Raw genomic sequence first — 13,733 nt, forward strand, 5'->3', positions numbered from 1 at the left:
CACACGCACGCACACAAACGCACACATGCATGCATGCATAATGAGTTTAATGCTGTCATCATCCAGTACCAATTTTAATGACTAACACGTTATTTTGACTGTGTTAACCATCTGTAGGATTAATAATACAATATACACCAGTAAGATGCCCTATAAAGGGCGAGATTGCGCTGAAACAACAGAGCTTCTTAATACAGCACAGTTGAGAAGCAGGATTTAACCCATTCTGAACGGGAACCCATTTTGGTGTCAGCATCATGTCGTGCTTTAGCTATTTAAAAATAGCAGATCTACAAGCTCGTATCGCGCCACCGAGTGGCGCGATACGAGCTTGTAGGTCTGCTATTTTTTTTTTTATCGAAGAACGACTGACATTTTTTAGAATCTGATCTCCGGTCAGAATGGGTTAATCAGACCAGTGTGTGTCCAGTGGAAACCTCGTATGAATCTGATCTCAGATCAGAATGGGTTAAACTATTAATCTGGGGTCAGTGAGGTCAGATGTAGAGTTGCTGCAGGCGTTCCCTGAACAGACGGCGGTGCCGCCCATCGGCTGCAGTCTCTGCCGTCAGAGTGTGGAGGTCGCTCTGCATGCTGGGGCAGACCGGCGCTTTGCACGCATCCGCCTGGGTGACGGCAGGCTGCTGGGGCAGACCGGCGCTTTGCACGCATCCGCCTGGGTGACGGCAGGCTGCTGGGGCAGACCGGCGCTTTGCACGCATCCGCCTGGGTGACGGCAGGCTGCTGGGGCAGACCGGCGCTTTGCACGCATCCGCCTGGGTGACGGCAGGCTGCTGGGGCAGACCGGCGCTTTGCACGCATCCGCCTGGGTGACGGCAGACTGCTGGGGCAGACCGGCGCTTTGCACGCATCCGCCTGGGTGACGGCAGACTGCTGGGCGAGTGCTGTCGCTTTGGCATGGGATCAACTTTGGCCAAAACATGAAAAACTAGAACTGCACTCTGTCGAGTGCATACTTGCTTGTTGCACACTAGTAGGCCATAAATGGCCAACTAGTGCGCAAGCAGAGCGCGCAAGTCCTTTCGACCGCTGTAAACTGTCTAATCTCAGTATCTCTGTGAAGGAACGTTTGAAATGATTAATGTTTAGATGTAGCTATTTGCTACCTACTTTATACATATAAACATCTAGTATTATTAAGTATGATTCAAGTTTCTATCTATATAAGAAATACTGTTTTATCGTTGTAGATATATTCTGGATCCCTTTTTAGTTTTTCTAGTCATACACATACACACCACGTACTCTGGTCCCAGCAGATCAGGCACAATTTGCTATTTTATTTTTTACTGATTATGTATATAGTATACGTATGACTAGCTCTAAATGATGACGTAAGAAATATATAAAGTATATATATAGTATATAGGCATATACTATATATGTATACATATATACTCTATACTCTATACTGTATAAAGTGTGTAGTTGTAAGTTGATTAGCGGTATACTGTGGTTACTTTGCGCCAAAAACCGTGACAGCTGTTCCGCCATTTGAGGCTTACGCAGAAAAACATCAAATCTGTGCCTGTGTTGCTGGACCAATGATGACGAAATGACCATATTTCTTACGTCATCATTAAGAGCTAGTCATACACATACACACCACGTACTCTGGTCCCAGCAGATCAGGCACAATTTGCTATTTTATTTTTTACTGATTATGTATAGTATACGTATGACTAGCTCTAAATGATGACGTAAGAAATATAATAGTATATATATAGTATATAGGCATATACTATATATGTATACATATATACTCTATACTCTATACTGTATAAAGTGTGTAGTTGTAAGTTGATTAGCGGTATACTGTGGTTACTTTGCGCCAAAAACCGTGACAGCTGTTCCGCCATTTGAGGCTTACGCAGAAAAACATCAAATCTGTGCCTGTGTTGCTGGACCAAATGACCACAAATGACCATATTTCTTACGTCGTCATTAAGAGCTAGTCATACACATACACACCACGTACTCTGGTCCCAGCAGATCAGGCACAATTTGCTATTTTATTTTTTACTGATTATGTATATAGTATACGTATGACTAGCTCTAAATGATGACGTAAGAAATATATATACAGCGTAGTATATATATAGTATATAGGCATATACTATATACGTATACATAACTCTATACTCTATACTGTATAAAGTGTGTAGTTGTAAGTTGATTAGCGGTATACTGTGGTTACTTTGCGCCAAAAACCGTGACAGCTGTTCCGCCATTTGAGGCTTACGCAGAAAAACATCAAATCTGTGCCTGTGTTGCTGGACCAAATGACCACAAATGACCATATTTCTTACGTCATCATTAAGAGCTAGTCATACACATACACACCACGTACTCTGGTCCCAGCAGATCAGGCACAATTTGCTATTTTATTTTTTACTGATTATGTATATAGTATACGTATGACTAGCTCTAAATGATGACGTAAGAAATATATATACAGCGTAGTATATATATAGTATATAGGCATATACTATATACGTATACATATATACTCTATACTCTATACTGTATAAAGTGTGTAGTTGTAAGTTGATTAGCGGTATACTGTGGTTACTTTGCGCCAAAAACCGTGACAGCTGTTCCGCCATTTGAGGCTTACGCAGAAAAACATCAAATCTGTGCCTGTGTTGCTGGACCAAATGACCACAAATTACCATATTTCTTAGGTCATCATTAAGAGCTAGTCATACACATACACACCACGTACTCTGGTCCCAGCAGATCAGGCACAATTTGCTATTTTATTTTTTACTGATTATGTATATAGTATACGTATGACTAGCTCTAAATGATAACGTAAGAAATATGGTCATTTCGTCATCATTGGTCCAGCAACACAGGCACAGATTTGATGTTTTTCTGCGTAAGCCTCGAATGGCGGAACAGCTGTCACGACGAAGGAGACCGGGCGAAAATATTACTTGCGCGCTCTGCTTGCGCAAGTAATGAAAAACGGGTATGGCCAGGGTTCATGGCCATATATACTGTAGCGTGTCTTGAGGGTATAGAAGGTTTGATGATGTCAGATTGACATGGAGTGTGTGACAATGAGTGTGATGTCACGAAGAGTGATGCACTGACAATATGAATTTGTTAATAAATATTATAGTCCATCTGTATGAGTATGTGAATCCAATAGTACATAATATGGTAGAGAATCTTAATACAATACAACTACTACATCTGTATGGTATAGAGCAGGGATACTCAAATAGCTGAACCTGTGGGCCACAATGAGTATGTTAATCCAATATAACTATCTGTATTGTATGATACTACAATATAACTAGAACATCTGTATTATAGAGAGTATGTTAACCCATTCTGACCGGGCACCCATTTTGGTGTCGGCATCATGTCATGCTTTAGCTATTTAAAAATAGCAGAGCTACAAGCTCATATCGCGCCACCGAGTGGCGCGATATGAGCTTGTAGGTCTGCTATTTTTTGAAAAATCGAAGAACGACTGACATTTTTTAGAATCTGATCTCAGGTCAGAATGGGTTCATCAGACCAGTGTGTGTCCGGCGGAAACCTCGTATGAATCTCATCTCAGGTCAGAATGGGTTCATCAGACCAGTGTGTGTCCGGTGGAAACCTCGTATGAATCTGATCTCAGGTCAGAATGGGTTAAGTTGATCCCAAGAGTAACAACAAAATGAAGTATTTTCTTGCTTACGGCAATGAAAGTATTCTATCAGCAAGCAAGTGTTGATCAAATGAAATACATTTCCGGGTACTGCATATAAGTCTATTTCTCTCTTCAAATGTTTTCTAAATCATTCCTGAGAGCAACATTTAGTTGTAAATCAGGGGTTCTCAACGTTTTTGGCTGGGGACCCCCGAAAAAGCTTTGGCCATGTCTCTGGGGACCCCCTCTGGCTCTGGGGACCCCCTCTGGGGACCCCCGAAAAAGCTTTGGCCATGTCTCTGGGGACCCCCTCTGGCTCTGGGGACCCCCGAAAAGGCTTTGGCCATGTCTCTGGGGACCCCCTCTGGCTCTGGGGACCCCCTCTGGGGACCCCCGAAAAAGCTTTGGCCATGTCTCTGGGGACCCCCTCTGGCTCTGGGGACCCCCGAAAAAGCTTTGGCCACTTACTTCCCACCACTGTGTGCTAAACAACATGCTTCTTATATTTAGCCTCTTATCCTCTTAACCTCTTATGTTTAGTTTTTGGTAAAAATGATTTGATGGAGCGTGAAATAAACCTCTGCAGGTTTACAACAGCGACTGAAGGTAATCAGATGGAAAAGCTAATCAGCGTGCAATGCATGCATGTGGTATTCCCATGCTTTGTGAGGACAACATCATTTTATGATGAGATTTTCTTTTTTTAACCTAAATCTAACCGCCCCCTCAGGTCCTCCAATGCTGGCCTACTTGAAGTGCCTAAAAGAATGTGCACAAAAAAATATGGTGAGGCAGCTTTTTGCTTCTACGGCCCAACAGCCTGGAATAAACTTCCATTCGAGCTCAGACACGCACCCTCTGTAGACATTTTTAAATCTCAACTCAAGACTCACCTCTTCACTCTTGCTTTTAGTTGAGTTTTAATATGCACGTTCCTACCCTGCCCTGACTGATTTGCTGCATGTGGTGTTTTTATTTGTTTTTATTTATTTTATGTTCTTATATTCAATTTTGTTCTGTGTTCTTGTTTTTGTGTCCTGCCCTGTGAAGCACTTTGAGCTGCATGTATGTATGAAAGGTGCTATACAAATAAAGTTTATTATTATTATTATTATTAAACCTAACCCTGAACTTCACCCCTAAATCCTCAATCCTAGTCCTGACTAATAGTCTACAGTACATATTTCTAACATCAGTAATAATATATTTTTTGTACTGTTAGTTTGTTTTATTGATACTTGTCTTGATGTTGAATGGCATGGGCCGCAATGGAAACAAGCCTTTGGCTTTTTTTTGTGATTATCCATTTGACTCTTCACTTACTGCTGTAGGCCACTCTTAAACTGTCAATAACATATCCAATCAAACCCTATAGCCTTGATCTTTTACCCACACATGTGCGCGCACGGGTGTGGGGGTGAGGTCAGGGTGGTATATTGTCTCCCACACGGGTGTGGGGGTGAGGTCAGGGTGCTATATTGTCTCCCACACCTCATAATGTTTATTGACTTGCCCCTCACTTTCATTTCCCCAATAATAGGGGATTTGCAGGAGCCGAGACATCCATCAGTGTCAGCTCATTTTCAGCTGCTGCTTCGGCCAGGTCTGTCAGGTACACACACACACGCACACACGCACACACTATATACTGTATTTGATGATCTTTCTATGCTAGGCTATTAAGCTCATATTATAGCACATTATTTCGCGGCTTGGTTGAATGCTTGATTCCAATTGGTCAATCATCGAATTATTGTTAGTTCTGGATAACAGACAGCTCCGCTCTATAGTCAAAGCCTCGGAGCAACTGGCTGCAGGGGGGGGGGGGGGGGGGCAGTCAGACAGATATTTCGTGAAGCCTCTTTTGAAATCTGGACTTCCTGAAAGTTCATATAATGGCCTGTTGTGGCGCTGTCATTGGACCCAAAAAGCCCCATAGCTCCATAGAGGTCCATGTATTTGGGCCCAACTTCACCTAGACTGTATTACCTTAATAAACATGGTCATGAATACTTTCTGCTTCCAGTCACTAGTTTAAAGTCTCATTTCTAATGTCATAATATTCTTTTTGGAAAATTATGGTCCCATTTGTAAAATAAATGAGCATAAAGTCGCGCATGTTCTGAGGGGCGTGGCTACCGTTACAGTCTATGATCGGGATCCCCCACCCACTCGAGTCAAAATAAAAACCAACGGAGAAGAAGGGGGGAAGTCCCGCCTCGTTGTCTGGGCCAGCCAATGGGTCAGCTGGGCCAGAACGGATCTAGAAAGATGGCGACTTACAGTGCATTAGAGTGCAAGGAATTTCAGGCTTCATTTTACGTTCATGTTAGACCCGGGGAACGCTTTGTCCATATTTTTTTTACAGTCTATGGCTTAGACTTTATGCTGTACTGTACCCAACATGACAGCCATGTAAACTAACACATGTCATTTAACTAAACAACATGCTTTCAAGAATGTTTTTGAAAACATTTGAAGCGAGAAATAGATGATGCAGTACCTGGAAATTCATTCCATTTGATCAACACTCACTTCCTTGTTTCCGAAGCGACTCGTTGTGCTCACTCGTTGCGAAGGCAAGGAAATGTTTTGTTGTCACTTTTGGGTCAATTTATTAAATAGTGTATTAAGTATCCATGTAATAAGTGGGATAATGTATGGCTGGGTGGTCATTGTTTATAGATAAATCACCCCGTCTGTGATTTATCCATCAACAATGACCACTCAGCCATACATTATCCCTTACTTATAGCACACCAGTGCTAGCAGTTTGTTTGCGCTAGAAATGAAGGCATGTTTAATGGACAGTGATATGGTGAATGCAGAGATACAGTATAATATGGAGAACAAAATGTGTATGCTGCATGCACTGCATATATATCGTCTCTGTCAGGTGGAAACCTCATATGTGACCTTTATCATGTCATATAAAAAAGGGAAATCATAGCTTCAAATTGACATAATATTGGTTGTGCAGTTTGACCCACTAGTCTTTGAGATATGGCTTATTATACAGTGATGTCTTGCACAAATGTAGAGACTTGACAATTTAGCCCTGAAACATTCAATCCTATATGGTCTCTGGCATTTAGAGGGCACTGTTTTCCCTTTGTTCTCAAATGAGGGAAATTAGATACAAAGATAGAAAGCTACTATTTTTAGCTTTGCATCTTTGCTGCTGAAGTTGAAGCCAGTTAATCCTATTTGTAGCTTTGTGTCTGTCAGTTTTAAGGTAAACGTGGAAATGACCAGGCTAAATTATACTTATCGAGTATATCGTGTTAGTATTACTTTAATTGTCATGTCATGTACATTCGGGGGCATGGCGGGCCACACATTTCAGGATTCAAATTAAAAAACAGCTAAAGTATACCAGATCTAGTGTAGTGGACAAGATATCCAGTATATGAAAAAAGACACATTTTACACTTGGTTGCATGTTGGAAATAGCAGATTTTCAAGCTCACAACGTGTCGCAGCGTATAGATCTGCTATTTTCAGCAAGTTTAAAATCAGCCTTTACGACGGCATTAAGGCCCGCCAAAATAACTTTTAAAACTAACTTAATTTAAGACTAGACTTAACACTAAAACATTTCAGATTACTAAAATATGACTTAAAAAAAAGTCTTCCAAAGACTGTTTGGTAAACTGTTTGATTAAACTAAAATAAAGATTTGCTGCATGCTGCTGGTTCACGGCCCCAAATTAAACTCAACTCCATGACCTGTGAAATATGTCATGTTTCAGACTTAAATTAACAGTGTAACGTTTGACTATGCATATTATACTTCTAGTACTTTTATATCTCTGCTGCTCGGTTCACTTGCTTCTATTCCCCTCCACTCTTAATCCCACAGGGATACCAACGGATCCAATATGTCCAGGGATACTAACGGATCCAATATGTCCAGGGTGTCTGTGTCTCCCCAGGCACTCCAGAGTTGTCTTGCCCCTGAAGGCACTGCGAGAGAGAGAGAGAGAAAGAGAGAGAGAGAGAGAGAGACACTCTCGTACACGCACGCACACAATGAGTGAGTCTACGATTTCTCTTGACAGTTCATTTTTATCTATAGTTCTGAGTCTCACATCGCATCTCAAATTCAGACAGCTCACCTGTCTCCAATGCGGGGGGCAGTTCTTCTTCAGGCTGAAGGATAAGACCTGTCTCCAATGCGGGGGACAGCTCTTCTTCTTTAGGCTGAAGGATAAGCGCTCGCCGTTCCCTGCATGGTGAAACGCTGAGAGTGGGCCGTGTGCGTCAATCCGCCAGGGTTTGGGGTCGTTCCCGTTAGCTCATTGATGGCGGGATTTGTGCATGGCGGTGGAGAGAGATGTTATGGGCTAAATTTAAGCATGTGCGTGGGTGGGCGTGTGGACATGTCAGTCTCTTTGTCTGACGGCGCGGCGCAGAGAGCTGGAGCGGATGGATCCAGTTGGATCGGGGACATTCTTAACTTACAGTACAGTACAGCAAAGCCTTCTGAGAGGTGTTATGGACGTAATTGAATACGCCAACACTCACACACACACACACACACACACACACACACACACACACACACACTGTTGATGCTCGCTATAGCTAAACAGCACATGGGTCATGTTTGTAGCTGGATCAGATCCCATGTAGCATTCTCAGTATCAATCTTTATACGACTCGTTCCAGTCCTTAACCCATTCTGATCTGAGATCAGATTCATATGAGGTTTCCACATGGACACACACTGGTCTGATTAACCCCATTCTGACCTGAGATCAGATTCTAGAAATGTCAGTCGCTCTTCGATTTAAAAAAAAATAGCAGACCTACAAGCTCGTATCGCGCCACTCGGTGGCGCGATATGAGCTTGTAGATCTGCTATTTTTCAATAGCTAAAGCATAACATGATGCCAACACCAAAATGGGTGCCCGTTCAGAATGGGTTAACAGATACTTAACGAGTCATTAGTAAGAAGATTACTGAGAGCTTCTTCATGATTGTGTTCTATTTATAATAACTAGTTATAAATCATCAATCAAGTCATTTCTAATTACTACTATTTACTACCCGTTTGTGAGTGATCTATTTGTTATAAGGCATGTTGATAAAGAAACATTTACCAAGTCATTAACTAACTATTTTGTGAATGATCTATTAACTAGATATTATGGATTATTCAAAAATGTTACCCAATCTTTTTGGCAAGGTAATGGGGGGGGGGGGGTGCTCCTTTTAGTCCCGTGTACAGTATAAACAAAGGGTTTTAAAAAAAACGATAAAACAATGCCGTTACCGTGATGCCATAGCCTTCGGTACCTTCCATGCATTTGCGTGCATTTATCTTCCTTTCGTTTGTGCAGGCAGTCACGGGGACTATTATATACTTTCTTATAGAACTACGATTGCATTGTGAAGTTAATAATATTAACTTCACTATGCAATCGTAGTTCTGGTCACATATGCAGGCGTCGATCTATGTTCACGGCCAAGGGTGCCGAAGGGTGCTGGGAGAATGGGGTGGGGGGCTCTGGAGTCCCCACCCAAACTGGTTCAGTCGTGAATGGACTAGTCTGCATCATCAAGGGCTCTTTGAATTTACTGGCACCAGAGCTAGCCCTGTAGATCTGTGCCTCTGTTCCTATAGATCTGTGCCTCTGTTCCTATAGATCTGTGCCTCTGTTCCTATAGATCTGTGCCTCTGTTCCTATAGATCTGTGCCTCTGTTCCTATAGATCTGTGCCTCTGTTCCTATAGATCTGTGCCTCTGTTCCTATAGATCTGTGCCTCTGTTCCTATAGATCTGTGCCTCTGTTCCTATAGATCTGTGCCTCTGTTCCATAGATCTGTGCCTCTGTTCCTATAGATCTGTGCCTCTGTTCCTATAGATCTGTGCCTCTGTCCCTATAGATCTGTGCCTCTGTTCCTATAGATCTGTGCCTCTGTTCCTATAGATCTGTGCCTCTGTTCCTATAGATCTGTGCCTCTGTTCCTATAGATCTGTGCCTCTGTTCCTATAGATCTGTGCCTCTGTTCCTATAGATCTGTGCCTCTGTTCCTATAGATCTGTGCCTCTGTTCCTATAGATCTGTGCCTCTGTTCCTATAGATCTGTGCCTCTGTTCCTATAGATCTGTGCCTCTGTTCCTATAGATCTGTGCCTCCGGTCCAATTGATATACTGTGAGTTTAGAAATGCTAAGACGATGGGAGTCCGTCATGCTTCCTTCCTACCCACGCCGTTCTAACGTCCACACAGACCGCGACCTCTCAGCACTTACTGCTTTATTTTTTATGTGTAAACTCGGAGAGAGTAAAAAATAACACGGATTATTCCACAGTTCGGTGGTGGTTACAAAAACATCACACCCGTGTGAAGTGAGTGGTGCAACTCCGTGTGGGGGTCCCCGGTGGGTCCCCGGTGGGTCCCCGGTGGGTCCCCGGTGGGTCCCCGGATGGCCCAGGGTGCCAGCCCAGTTCCGGCGAGCCGCCCCGCGACCGAAATGGTCAAGAAATGACAGTTACTGTGTGGGGGAATTAGCATTTAGCAGACACCTCTCCCTCTCTCTCTCTCTCTCTCTCTCTCTCTCGCTAATTAGCAGGCAACAGTAAATGGTAAATGGTGCATTTATATAGCGCCTTTATCCAAGGCGCTTTACAGAGATTGTGCATTACATTCACCCATTCACACACACATTCATACACCGATGGCAGCGGAAACCATGCAAGGCACCAACTAGCACATCAGGAGCAATTAGGGGTTCAGTGTCTTGCTCAAGGACACTTCGACAGTAACTCTGGGGGAGCCCGGGTTCGAACTGGCAACCTTACGGTTACCATCCAGGCACTCTATACCCCTGAGCCACCGCCGCCAGTGCAACACTATCTCTCTCTCTCTCTGTTTCTAGCACAACAGCGCCGCTTTTGCCCCTACTGGTACTCTAAACATAGGGACAGACAGGTACGTGGTGTTCCTTGGAGTGGTTGCACCACTCAAAAAGTGTTCCTATACAGCCACTGGACCAGGCCGTGCATGGTCAGAGAAATGACGTGTGTGTCAGACATGAATAAAACATGGTGGTGGCGGGGGAATGAAGCGCACAGGAAGCGCAATCCTCTCCCCCACTTAATCGCGGAGCATTTGTACTAATTAACATGCCGGTAGCCAGGGAGGCTTTTTAGCATGCATTTAAGGTAGCCCCCCCCGCTCTCTCCCGTTACGAGCCCCCCCTTATGTAATGCTATTCCATCGGACGCATAGATCACGCTTCTCCCTGACCGTGATGGATTAGCCTTCCAGACACCGTCCTCCGATATGTGCCATCTGCTGCATAATAGATCCCATTTTCCTCCAGATTACAGCTAAGTGCAGCGCAATTGATATATCTTTTTGAAATATGTGATATATCACGGATTTGACAGATTTGTGTAGTGAGGTCGCACACATACAGTATACGGTACAGGCGGTGGTGAGTCGACTGTACGCATGAATATTTATAGGCCCGGAAATACTTTGGCTAACAAAAGCTGTGGAGCAAACACAGCACTACTATCAGAGTGATTCAGCGTTATTCACATAGGGGGAGGAAAAAACACAAAACAACCTTAACCCATTCTGACCTGAGATCAGATTCATACGAGGTTTCCACTGGACACACACTGGTCTGATTAACCCCATTCCGACCTGAGATCAGATTCTATAAATGTTCTTCTACATCCCGACAGTTTTCCATTCTGACCTGAGATCAGATTCTAAAAATGTTCTTCTACATCCCGACAGTTTACCATTCTGACCTGAGATCAGATTCTAAAAATGTCTTCTACATCCTGACAGTTTTCCATTCTGACCTGAGATCAGATTCTAAAAATGTTCTTCTACATCCTGACAGTTTACCATTCTGACCTGAGATCAGATTCTAAAAATGTTCTTCTACATCCTGACAGTTTTCCATTCTGACCTGAGATCAGATTCTTCTATGTCTTCTACATCCTGACAGTTTTCCATTCTGACCTGAGATCAGATTCTAAAAATGTCAGTCGTTCTTGGATTTTTTTTCAAAAATAGCAGACCTACAAGCTCGTAGCGCGCCACTCGGTGGCGCGCTATGAGCTTGTAGATCTGCTATTTTTCAATAGCTAAAGCATAACATGATGCTAACACCAAAACGGGTGCCCGTTCAGAATGGGTTAAAGACTACAAATAAAAGCAATGCAAGCAAAGCTATATCCAGTGCGCTGGCATCTTCACATTAACTCCTGTCATCGCAATTTACTAATTAGGACTCGTGACATGAATTCTGGAATTTTTCCTTGAGTAAAATCCTCCCTTGAGCGGGTGTGTAATCCCGTGTGGAAATGATACCGAGTCAAACGTGGTATATTAAGGGCTCTAATGCCCCAATTAAACCGCACAGCGTTCCGCTTGGTTCGCCCGGGCTTGTCAAACCAACTTAAGTGACGCCTATAAAAAGCAATTTCTTTTATAACAAGCGGGCACAATAATAAAAATAATAATAATAATAACAATCAATCTGCTTGGGGAAATGGAGCCTCATGCATTGTTTTGGCCACATGCACACCTGAGACTCATCGCTAGAAGACAGCAGAGCCATAACAGCTGGTATGCGCTGGAAGGGTGAAAACACATTCCGCACCCCTTACACGGAACCGTCGCTCTCCCTCCCCTGTTTTCCATTCACCTGTCTCTCCACTGATACCTATACGCTCCCCTAGGCCTTTTTCCCTCTCTCTCTCTCTCTCTCTCTCTCTCTCTCTCTCTCTCTCTCTCTCTCTCTCTCTCTCTCTCTTTTCCCCTTCAGCCTTTGAAATTCAGAAACAACGTCCTTGTAACTTATTTCTCCCTGAACTCCCTAATCCCGCCATCTGTTTGGGAGCAGGTCACGCTCTCTACAGAGACAGGGGAATGGAATGAGGGGGGGGGGGGGGCTTCATTTTATCCTCCGCCGTACGGCGGTGTCGAGCTTGTAGGTTGGCTATTTTCGACGCAGGACACGGGGGGGGGGCTAGTCTTTCCACGGTGCGCTTTCTAAATTTTTATCCCACAATTTTGTAACCCATTTTTTCACCCAGTGTCAATTATCTAATGTAATCCTGGTCTCTATACTCACCTGACAGGGGAGAGTTTCCCCAGTTGAAGAACACGTTATTCCAACCAGTTCCTTTCATCAGGCGCCCCGGCTGGCCAGGGGGAGGCAGTTTATGGACCAGGAGTACTGCATGTTTTTTTTACGAGGGTACCTGCCCTAGGAGACACGGGGAGAACATGCAAACTCCACACAGAAAGACCCTTTCGCCAACCCCGCCTCGGGTATGGGCACTGATCCTCAGCGCAACGCGGAGGAGAGAACCTGTTAACAAGCAAGTCCCATTAACCCATTCTGACCTGAGATCAGATTAAGAAAATGTCAGTCGTTCTTCGATTTAAAAAAAATAGAAGACCTACAAGCTCGTATCGCGCCACTCGGTGGCGCGATATGAGCTTGTAGATCTGCTATTTTTAAATAGCTAAAGCATAACACGATGCTGACACCAAAACGGGTGCCCGACTAAAATGGGTTAAAGCCGTCCGATGAATACACGCCACCGCGAAGCCTGTGGAAACTGAGAGGTAAAATAAGCTGACGGATTCTCTCCCGAGTCATTCTCATGAAAGTCTCGTCAGATAAGGGGGTGAACCAACGGCCATTATTGGGGGAAATAATTCAGAGATTCCATCAGAAGATCCGGGACAGGGAAATGTGCGAGGTTTGAATGCAATATCCGGGGGTTTTCTGTTTTAATAAGCGAGTAAGGAACTGCCGCGACGCACAACAAACCCCTCCCCTCAACTATCTGCATTTGTACTACTCATAGAGTATATATATCTATAGAGAAGACACCCGAGTTCTCCTCCCATCCACTTGCATTGAGTTGCTCAAAAGCGCATGAGGCGGATTCACTCCTCCTTCCGGGTATAGGAACAGAGTGCATTCTGGGACGGATTGCAATGGTGAGTGGCCCCCAAACACATGAACGCGCTGCCGTTGAACGCGCACGAGCGTCGTCCGTCGTGAACGTGTACA

The sequence above is a fragment of the Protomyctophum parallelum genome, assembly GCF_964188405.1.
Source record: "Protomyctophum parallelum genome assembly, chromosome: 11".
Taxonomy (NCBI): domain Eukaryota; kingdom Metazoa; phylum Chordata; class Actinopteri; order Myctophiformes; family Myctophidae; genus Protomyctophum; species Protomyctophum parallelum.